Consider the following 12,220-nt stretch of genomic DNA (forward strand, 5'->3'; position numbering starts at 1 on the left):
TACCCAAGTGCAAATATAGTAATTCTGAAACTTTTTCACATTTCTTGAACAGTTTGAACAGTGTAGGTCAAGAGATTATTTGTAAAACTTTATAAAATATAATTATAGGGCCTGGCGGCGTGGCATAGTGGCTAAGGGCCTCGCCTTGAATGTACCAGGATCCCATATGGTCACCGGTTCTAATCCCGGCAGCTCCACTTCCTCTTCCTCTCTCCTCCTCTCTGACTTTGTAATAAAAATCTGACTATATAAAATATAAAAAATAATAAAATATCTGATTTTAAAAAAAATATATATATATAATTATATACTTAAAGTTCTGAATTTACAAACTCAAAGTGTATGCTACAGTCTCACACAGTATGTTTTGTATATGTGCAACTATGTTCTTACAAATACACATATACATGTACAACACCACAACACATTTTAGGACAGTTTATTACTTTGAAAAAAGTGCTGTGGCAAGCATGTGATGTAGCCATTAAGACATTACATGGCATTGTGCATTCTGTGTCATATTACCAGGTGCAAGCATTCCATCAGACAAAAATCAGATACCTGGGAAGGAGGCAGTCAAAGTCCTCCTCTACACTTGCCCATGGGTAGCCTGTAAGATGAAGATTGGACACAAATGGTATGTTATGGACTCTAGCTTCTTGCCAATACCTAACTTTTGAAGAACCAGATAATGTCTCAGATTGTTGAGTTCCTGTCTATTATGTGGAAGACCCAGATTGATTTTCAAATTCCTAGCCACAACCTGGCCTATTTCTGACTGTTTTTGATATTTGGAGACTAAACCAGGTGATTTAAAAATATTTCTGTGTCTTTACCTTTGAATCAAAATTTGAACAAAATAGCAATTCTAAAAGAAGTCTTGTACCTTTGCTTTTGTGCCCCCTACCCTACACCTCTTTTTGATTACTCCAGTCCTCAGAAAGTACTTATTCTCATTATGCCTCTACAAAGTCAGTTCTAGTGAGTATTTCATGTAAATAGGATACAATGACACTTGGAATAGAGTTAGTGGCATTTATCCTTGTGTGTACATCCCACAAAACGGGTCTCTAATTCTCCCATTATGGAAGCCTCAGCCAAGAGAGGAGCTGGGGCAGCTGGGTTCTTACCTTTCAACTAAAGCAATCTCCTGTATTAGGACACTGAATAGATAGAAAGGATACCCTTCTTGGATGACCAGTCTGGATGTTAAACTGGAGTAAAAACAGGATCATATAAGAAAGAATGGAGCAATTGTACCTTCAAGGTTTACCAGCCACATAATCTAACTTTCAACTATGGGCAGGAGTCTGGTGGTCTAGCAACATCAAAGTACACTGCTGTTTCCCGAACCCTATATTGGGGGAAAGAGTGTGGGTCATGTTGAACTGCCACAGGGTATCACTGTTTTTATGAAGACTTTGAATGTTTCATTTTTCTATTTGCTGTATGTTATTAAGAAAATCCCAACATCTATCCAATACTGTGCATTTTAATAATTGTCAACAGTAATCCTTGTTACATTTGGAGATACTCCTGCTACTATATGAGACATGAAATTGTGTCAAGATTTTCTTGTCACGTTTCCTTCTGTCCATAAAAATTACACAGACAGGCCTTTTCAAGTTTTGAAATTATTCATAATTTTGGCAAGTAATTTAATCATTCATGGTGAAGATATGAAATAGATGACTTGAAAGAGGTTCCAAGGTGATTGCAGTGGTAATATGTGAGTTTCTGTTCATGTCTTCTGAAGGATACTTACTCACTTATTATATAATATCAACTTATGGAAATTATTCTTTAAAACAGTGCATCTTTTTGCCAAGTAATTTTTATTGGAGTCTCTAAATAAGGATTTAAATGGTCTCTGTCAATTAACTCTGTATATGACAGAGAAATGATGGATAAGCAGACCAACTACAAGATCAGGCTCTAGACAATTATACCATACATGTCTTTTCCCCCAGTTACAATTTTAAGTGGCTTTTCAGAAACCCTGTGAGCTCTGCCTAGAGCCAGGACCAGCTGATACCATTAAGACACCAAACAGCAGACTAAACCCCAGTGCTATCTCCTTCCAGCCTGCCTCTGGCCACAAACAACCAAAAAGAGTTTCACTAGCCTCGATGCCACCCTTCTCAGAAATGTTTCTAGTCTGTTTGTTTGTTTCCTTTTTCCTATTTCCTTTATTTGCTATTTTTTTTCTTAATTACTTTGCATTATGTGACACAGTTTCATAGACTCTGGGATTCCCCCAACCTCTCTCTGTGCACTCCCCCATGGTGGATTCCTCCACCTTGTTGAGTGTTACAGATAGAATTCAGTTGAGATTCTTTCATTGCAAGCATATACCAAGCAAAGAGTCCAGCACCTCATTGTCCAGATACATCCAATGGTTTCTTGGGGAGATCACCTCTGGTCTGAAGGTAGAGCTGCCAGAATATTATCCTGATCAATTAAAGGCTCCAACATAACATCAACAACAATTTACAACATTATGGATTTAATTGCCAAGGTATTGAGTAACCAATATGTTACAAGATGCAAGTTCTTAACCACATCCTGTGACTAATTCATTGACATTTTGATTTTAGTTTATATACAACCAGCTTCTATACATCTTAAAATGGCTATGGGGTACTATTCAACTGTCTCGTGTCTATCCTCATTTTAGTATTTAGCAGTCTATAGCATTGAGGCATGATTTAACTAAACTTGACAGATTTTAGGATATTCTAAACTGGCTTATAACTCTAGCAAGGCATATGTCAACAGTTGAGCTGTAGAACTGTTTTAGGAGGGGTGTGCAGAGAAATCTTCCATTCCCCAGTGAGGAGTATCTAATCTCTGTGTCCTACCTAGTAAGGTATATGTGAATCCTCACTGACTTTTCCTGTCTGGTTCTAAGCGTTCCTTGTTGTTCTCTGTCTGTCTATTCTGATTTTGTTTGTTGTTTGGTTGGTTGCTTTTTTGAGGGGGGGCTCCAGAGCAACCCTGATGGTCATTGCAAGAGAGGATGGGGATCCAAAGTTGGAATTAAGTAAGGACCAGAGAAAGCTCCTCTCCCTAGTCCCGAAGGAAGTTTACTGTTCTTCTGTGTCTTTGGACTGCTCAGGGCTCCTAGCTGTTGTTCCAATGACCTTGGATCCTGCGAGGAAGGATTTGGGCTTCTTCCATCCCATGTGGGAGATCCCTACGGGGGTGGTTGACCTCAGAGTTCTTGGCCTCTGAAGGCACTCCAATTCCCCGTGCTCTCCTTGGCAGTTGGGATTAGGCCTTAGTGCCCGTACTGATGGTCTTTGGTGAGGATCTGTGAGTCTCAGGGTTTGGATACAAGCCTCCTCCTGTCCACCGGCTCCACTCTGGAGTCTTCCACCTGCTCTGTGCATATGACTTCCAGCTTATCAGAACTGTTTTAAAGGCTGAGTCTGTACAGAAGGTCATTTGTTTTCTCTGCCATGATGGCATATCACAAGTACATCTGATGATCTGCCCTCTACTATCCCACACAGGATTCAAACTACTTTCCAAAAGGACTCCTGATGAGTAACTTATCCCTCCCCTTTCCTTGCCCTTATTGAGAGACCCTTATAAGGGCTCACCATCCTTTTCCCAAAATAACTCTATGTATGCTGTAATTTGTATTAAGTGTATTGTCATGAATTGTCTTAGTTTTCCCCTGATGCCTGGTACTTCTATTATGTTTTTTAAAAAAAAAGGTCCTCATAAGTAATGCTACCTGTAAATATTACTGAACCATTAGGGGATGATGCTGCTCTTTATGCCTTGGAATTAATTTCTATGGCTTTGTCTCATCCTAGATGCTTTGTGGTTTCTTATCTTTGGGTCTCACTGAATTTATTGACCTTATTGGATCTCTTACAGCTTCAGCGACTGCCTTGCTCCATTAATTTCATATACCTGATCATGTTAATTCTCTTTCTTGTAGTGTTAATCCTGGTTTATTTACTCAAAATATTGATAAAAACTTAGAGACCCAAATTAATTCATTAGAAGAAGCCTTGATTTATATTGGTAATATAATCAAACACTGAAAAATTAGAGTTAGTGCCACTTGCCTTAATAATTACAAGTGTATTTGTATCACTCCTCTCCTTTATGATTCACACATCTCTTGGAATGATGTTAAGACTCATCTCCAATGTATATATGGAATAGTACTTCTACTACTTGTAGCATCCAGAAATTACATATGCAAATTTCTGTCATTTCTCACTCTCATCTTCAGGCCCTAGGAGGTGTTGCTTTTCAGTTTTTATAATCACTTTCATCTTTTGTTTCTGATATGACCTTTTCCTTGTTTATATTAATAATTAAGGAATCACACTGTTTTCCTTTTGGTATTGTTTCTTGGCCCAGTTATCTTCTGACATTTGCTGTTTGTGATTCAAGTCACTTACAGAGAACTGAACATCCTTCAACTTAATCATAAAAGAGGGGGGAGTGCTGGGGTACGTGTTGTGCATGTGGAAACACAACGAACAGCTCCCCTGTTGGCAAGGCCAGCAGGAGCCTCCAACTGCCTGGCACGGCCTGGTAGATGTCTCTCCAACCATCTCAATGCAGTTTCACCGCTTTGCATGGACACTCAACCACCCTGCCAAAAATTCTGTAATCTCTTGAGTCATTGTTGTTACCCTTGTGAGATGGTTTTTGCAACCAGTGTGAGCTTGAGAGTTAATGCTGTTGTAATGTCTTGGTGAGTGGGTCTTTAACAATTTACACACAAGAGTACACTCAAGCTCATGCCATTTCTGGACACTTTATTGTGTGTCTAACTATTGCCGCACAATCTGGTCAATACATGTAGCCCACCTTCTGGAAAATGGCTTGATAAGTACCCTAAAAATTAGTGAAAGTGATAGGAGTATGAATTGAAACTATTATGGCCATAAATATAGTTACTGTGACCTTAAAGGTTAGCCTGTCTTTGTAATGTTTTGGAACATAGAAAATATATCTTTTTTCAGCTGATTTTATGATTTTTGGCTAGAAGAATTAAAGGTTGCCTTTATTAATATTATAGAAATACACGTTTAATTATTATTTGAGTGTTTATGAGGTTGTAAATCCTATAGCTGTAGAGGGATTTAATGTTTAAAAATTTTACTTTGACTTTTTTGTTTTTTCTTGGGACATGTTTTTCTTAGTACGTGACAAATAAATTGTAAAAACAGAAGTGTTTTTTCTTTTAACATATTTTCCCTTTGAGTGATAGCTAAGTTGTAGAAGTAGAAATGTAGGAGTGTATTACTGACGAGTTGGTAACCACATGTGTCTTGGTCTTCGAGTCTGGCTGCTGCCCAATGGCTGCTGCTGAAGAATGAATAATGGCTTGCTTTAAAGAAAATGAATATAGTGTTTTTCACAGTTATCTTTAAGAGCACCTGCTTAGTTATGAAGCAAAAATAGAACAATTAAATGTTTGTGCGGAAGCTTGTGATGGGTCTGAGTACATAAAAATGATTGCTTGTTGAGTTGTTGGTAGAGGGCACCAAGTGGCTGTGTCTGTGTCTCTCTTTTCCTGACTGAATGCTCACATTTTTCTTGAGATCTGAACTTGGCTGGAGCTGACCTCCTGCAGTCCTGCCTCCCACACATCTCTTGATGTGCTTGCCTGAGAAATCCACAGTCCCCATGCCCATAGATCCACAAGCCTAGTCCTCTTGTGCTGTGCTCAGCCAGCCTGGGGCCCTGCTGCCTACCCAGGGCTCATGCAAGGTCATAGGCTTGTCCTCAGACCCTGTCTGTTGGCCTACTGGCATCTTTCTCCCCTCCCATATCTTATAAGAAAAAATAAAATAGACAACTGTGTTGGCACACTGGTATAGTTAGCACAGATCTGGCTTTAACCAGGTCCACAATATCCGGCATTTATTAGCTGCTTGCCTAGGTACTAAGCAATCTAGGTAGTTGCCTATAGCTGAGGAAGAAAAGTTCTGTGGGCCAAAAGCCTGTGAGTACCCAGGATCCATTGGGCCTGGAACACTTTGTATTCCCTTTAAAACTAAAAGATCATTAATTCCTTGGGGAAGTCAGGGCTGTGATCTCCACTTTCTTTTCTTTTGAACTGTGCAGTTGTCATTCAGGAAGAGACTATTCTGTTCATGTTTGTCTGACTAAGCTTTTTCCTGGATAAATTGATTGGATAGCGAGGATGGTTGAACTTTGTGATATATTTCAAGCTGTTATTAGCCTGCTATTAGTTGTACTGACAGAATCGTTTGTGCAGTGTATTTTCCCAAGAGGCTTAATTACCCATCTACAGCTTATAGTGGAGTGATGATTTATGTGAGTATTTTACCAAAAAACTGGAGGAATAGTAATTATCAAAAAAATACACTGCAAAAAAAAAAATTGTACTGCAAGGCAAGGTTGTAACCTAAGCATGTCAACAGAAAATGAGAAACATGGTGACTGAGGGCAATGCTAATAATCTGGCAACTTCTATCCAAGTGAGAGAAGTACAAATCTGTGAAAAAGTATCAAAAGATATTATAGGCAAAAAAAAAAAATAGATTGCCAGAGTTTAGATTTACTCCCCCTAAAAGTAAACTGGGAATAAATCTATGGTCTCTAAGTGACTCAATGTGTTTACCCTGATGTCTTACTTCTACACTTAAATGTCACACCGAGTACCTATGCATTATATCAGCTTAATTCAGTGATATCAATAGGCTTTAATTCAGGATCTGCTACAGCTAATCCTACTCAAATAGTTTGTAGGATTACAAAAGATTGTTAAATACAATCAACAATCCTGAACTAGTTCTAAATGTTTATTTATGATATGTGAATTGCACTGTGATTGTTACTAGGCAGCTGTTACCATTTTTTTTTGTTTTTTTTTTATTTTTTTTATTGTTGCTTACATAAACTGCAAAACAAGAACCACATAATAGTTTCAATAGATGCAGAAAAAGCTTTTGACAAAATCCAACACCTCTTCATGCTAAAAACTCTAGCCAAAGTAGGCATAGATGGGAAAATCCACAACATAATCAAAGCAATTTATGAAAAACCCAATGCCAGTATCATACTGAATGGAGAAAAGCTAGAACCCTTCCCACTGCGATCTGGAACAAGACAAGGGTGCCCGCTATCACCACTGCTATTCAACATAGTCCTAGAGGTACTTGCAGAGGCCATAAGACAAGAAAAAGAAATCAAAGGCATACGTATAGGAAACGAAGAAGTCAAGCTTTCACTATATGCAGATGACATAATCCTGTACATAGAAAAACCAGGAGACTCAATACAGAAACTGCTAGAACTTATACGAGAGTTTGGCAGAGTGGCGAGGTACAAAATTAACGAACGAAAATCAACAGCCATAGTGTACGCAAATAACACCAAGATGGAAGAATATCTAACCAACAGGATACCATTCAAAATAGCAGAGAGACGTATGAAGTATTTGGGAATAAATTTAACCAAAAGCGTAGGAGACCTATTCGAAGAAAACTACAAACTATTTAAAAAGGAAATTGAACAAAACCTCAAAAGATGGAATAACATCCCGTGCTCCTGGATAGGCAAAATCAATATCATTAAAATGTCTATACTAACACAAGCTGTTACCATTTTTGTGGGAAGTGTCCTGGGTTGTCGTTTGTTTTCTCTGCTATTGACTAGTGGATGCTTAAAATTTCCTAGCATTTTCTGATTTTACTCTAATACAGAGTCCATTTCCTCCCTCAGTTTTTGGCAAAGCCAGATCACTGAGGCAGACCCATTTTTCTCTTTATATAAGTTTTCTTGACTTGACAGGCAATTGGGCTTAGAGCTGGTGAACACTGACCTTAGTTTCTCTGCTGTAGAACTGAATAGAATGTACAGCGTCCTTAGGAACCTTGCCAGGGTGAGGAACAAAAAAGAATATAAAACTTAGTGATTTCTCTGTACCTGACATAATATCGTCATAATATATTTCTTTTTGATAACATTAGTGTCAAAATTGATATTAGCCAGAAGCACCTTCTGAATTACTTAAGCATCTGCTCTGTTTATCTTTTCCTTACAAGTAATTCCAGAGGTAAATCAGAGGTATTGTAACAGTTCAAACATTAAGGTTCCTATAATCACATACTGTGCAGAACTTAGAAACTTTATCCTGTTGTTCCCCAACGCTGCAATCATTTTCTGACCTTTTCTTGCAGCCACACAAGGGCTGATAAAATCACAGTGACCTTTTCTTTGTCATGCTACTGACCACAATTATGCTTTCTCTAAGCTCTGCATAGAATCTTCCATTTCCTGTGGGACGGGGAACTGCATAGAAAGAACACTTGAAAAGACAGGCAGAAATATTACACACACACACACAATCAAGGCTGTCAAGATTACTCAATGAGCTAATTCCCCCCCCCCCCGACTGCAAATTCCATCTGGACTGTAGTGATGTTCCAGCTGCTCCATTTCCCAGCTAGCTCCCTGCTTACAACTTGGAAAGACAGCCTGGGATGCTCCAAAGCTTTGGAACTGTACACGCATGTGAGACCTGAGGAAGCTCCTGGCTCCTGGCTTCAGCTGGGCTGGGCTCTGGCCATTGTGCCCATTTGGGCTGTGACCCAGCTGATGGAAGATCTTTCTCTCTTCAAGTACTCAAACCAAGTCAGACTCAATGCTTGGGGCCCTGGCCACAGCCACCACTGCCACACGGGGATCAAGTCCTGGGTTTGCCTGGGCAGCCAGCGACCCTATTGGTGCCGTGCTCTGCTTGCTGTCCAGCCAGCAGCAAGCTCTGGGGTGTTTGGGGTGTGGAATTGCTGCCTAGGGATGTCCATGAAAGAGGCCTTTGTGTGTGTTGGTGAAGAGTCAATCCTGAGAGACTGCAAACAACAAGGTCACATTACTTGACGGTGAGAGAGAGGGACTAAAAACTGGTGGTTTGGATGGGAGAGGTTGGACGAGCTGTATGGGTCAGATTGATACACCAGCTGTTATGTGAGTAATATGATGAAAAACCGTTAGGCTTGCACTTGACATTCCTAACCTCACTCCTGGCTATTTTATTTCCTGATCTTAATAAATACTTAAATACAATTAATTTTTCTTAAGTTAAAAGAAAAAAAAACCCAACATCAGGACCCTCAGTTTTTAAAGATAAACAAAAAGGATTATATTATCACTTATTAAATGTTTGGAACTTGATGTGAGTCTATGTTAAGAAATAATATTTACTTTTTGTTTCATTTCTCCAAAAAGATTTTGAAGTTTTCTCCATGTGAGAGTGTTTATCTTCTTTCCAAATGAATAAGAGACATTTCATATAACTAATCTCTGGCAGGGTCATACATGAAATGCCAAAAATATCTAAAATATTTATATGTGAAAAGTCTGATTGAAGAAAAATAAAATTAGAAGACCATTGAGTAGAAGCAAAAACAGTGTGATTTGTCAAATTAATAATGAAGGATTTCACAATTGGATTTGTAATACATATTCATTTATTTTATTTGGTAAAAATCAACAGGTACCATTTATCTGTTCACTCAAGTTGGTTTGACAAATTCCTGGGAGGAGAGAAGATGGTTGATAAGCACACATAGAGCCAAAAGAACAGATGTTAAAATTGAGATAGCTTTGATTACAACCAAACTGTGTATCATTTTAATCATGCATTTGAGCTTCAGAAAGTAACCACAAGAGGGTGTGCAAACCTAAAGAGACATTTCTGTGCTCATGTTGCAGAGTTCTGTGTGTCACCATTTAGAAGAACTTCATTTTCAGAATATCTGTTTTATTTGATATATTCAATGCGATTCCAAAAGACTTGCATTGGTGAAAGATGCAAAATGTTGAATATTACTACCTGCTCTACCAAGGTTTTTTTTTCTGTCTGTAGAAATCAAACTTAGTTTTGTTATGTTGAGTCCAGGCTTTGCACGTTTCTTTTTTGACAGTTCATTGAGTGTTGAGCTTCATCAGCAGAGCACAATCGAGTGAGCTTGCAAGGTGCTGGAGCAGGAAGACACATCTTTGCTAAGGCTCCTCTCTGAATCTGGCCTCATTGTTGAATTTACTAACAGTATTTTAAATAATATACTTGATGGTATTAAATGATAGGCTTAAATGATATATAATGAAGACCTAGGGTTGGCATATTTGTGTTATTATCTTTTATTAAACATTACATGCTACTAGAAATTAAATAGCAAATCTCCTAGCTATACAATCAGTCTCTGAAACAGATCACTTAAGAGTCATCCATTATTTGCAAGATGAATTTCACCAATATTTGACTCTTGTCTCTAACTTCTGTGGAGTTGTGTGTTCATGACTTATGTGGTATATTTGATATAAACAAAGACTATTAACAAGATAAAAAGATGAACATATTACCTTAAAACTGTCCCTTTATGTGATCATTTAGAATTTCTGTTTAAATATGTATAAAATACATTGTTTATTTTTATTTGAGAGTGTGTGTTTGTGAGAAAAGAGAGAGAAATAATGGATTGTCCAATCACTGGTTAACTTTCCAGATTCGGCCAACAACAGAGCTGGATCAAGTTAAGGAAGAAGTGAGTAAGTCTGTGAGTCATCCATATACGTGTCAGCATCCCATACTCTGGGATCGTCATCTGCTGCCTTGCAGGTACATTAACAAGGAGCTGAATTGTAGGAAAGGGCACAACTCAAGCCCAGACACTCCAGTAGAGGGTGTGGACATCCCAAGTGGTGGTCTACTCCAATCATCACAGCATCTATTTGTGTTTCTAATATTTTTGATTGCTGAACTGTTTAAAATGTGCAAAAATACTGCAAGAAGCAAATGCACAAACTTAATATAATAGAATTTTGTTTATTTTCTGTCAAGTTAACATTTGTTATCAACTGTGTGTTTAAGTAACGCTCCATGTAAAAGCTTTCTCAAGATGAACGCAAACGAAAGAAATCCTTGTCTCCAACTTGGAGGATACATAGAGATATTATATACTCAGTATGGATTAATAACTGTAGAGAAAATATGACATGTGATTACTTAGTTTCCACAAGCTATTCAACTTAAAAAAAAATAGGCCAGGATTTGTCTGAGTCCATTTAGAGCTCTATTTCTGCCTCGCTCTAATGAATGGCACAGCTCTTCTCCTTTAAGGAAAAGTTTGTGTAAAGAACACTAGCATACTATATTTTTCCTTTTATATACTTCACTGTGTGTTGTAAGTTTACTTTCAAACTCCCTCGGTTATATTGGTTGTCTTTTCAAAGTTTAATAAAGCCAACTGTTATCTTTTTATTTGATGAGCATTTTTATCCTAATTATCACCATTAAAAGTTGTTGCCAAAATACTTTCGTATGCAAAAAAGTATTCTAAAAATTTGTTTTTGTGTCTAAAATATCTGTCTGTAGATATCTGTCTTTCATTTGCTCATTGAAATCTATCTTTAATTATGCAAATATTTTTAAAAAGATTTATTTATTTATTTTATTGGAAAGGCGAATGTACAGAGAAGAGGAGAGACAGAGAGGAAGATCTTCTGTCCAATGATTCACTCTCCAAGGGGTCGCAATGGCGGGTGCTACACTGATCAGAAGCCAGGAGTCAGGAACTTCTTTCCAGGTCTGTCACATAAATGCAGGCTCCCAAGGCTTTGGGCCATCCTCCACTACATTCCCGGGCCAAAAGCAGGGAGCTGGGTGGGAAGTGGGGCTGCCAGGATTAGAACTGGTGCCCATATGGGATCCCGGCACATTCAAGGTGAAGGGCTTAACCATTACACTGTCACGCCGGGCCCCAATTATGCAAACATTTTTACTTAGCTTTATATTCTGTTTTCTACAAACAAAGCCTCTGATTACTGTCTCAGTGCAAGAGGTAGAGAATTTTTAAGGACATTTAACACTTTATTTGACATAGACTTCTAAGTATGTTCAATTTGTTCATTGATTCCATTTACTATATCATTGGGAAGAAAGAACACATAGAGTATTTTAAAGTTTTGATTTTTGTATTCTAATTTTCCCAGATGTGGCTCAGAAATGTATGACTTGAGAGAGCTTAAGGCAAGAGAAGGAAAATATTTAAACATTATTATCCATAGACTCAGACTACATTAATGGTGCACTAGTCATCATATTCAACTATTAGGGAGCAGTATCTCTTTACATTGTGCCATACTGTTTGCCCATTTAGGTGAAAATTGGACTCTATTCATGCACTCATGTGGACAAAATCTCATATTTCTTTCC

Source organism: Ochotona curzoniae, unplaced genomic scaffold (assembly GCF_017591425.1).
Source record: "Ochotona curzoniae isolate NIBS_2020 unplaced genomic scaffold, NIBS_Ocur_1.0 scaffold_4506, whole genome shotgun sequence".
Classification (NCBI taxonomy): domain Eukaryota; kingdom Metazoa; phylum Chordata; class Mammalia; order Lagomorpha; family Ochotonidae; genus Ochotona; species Ochotona curzoniae.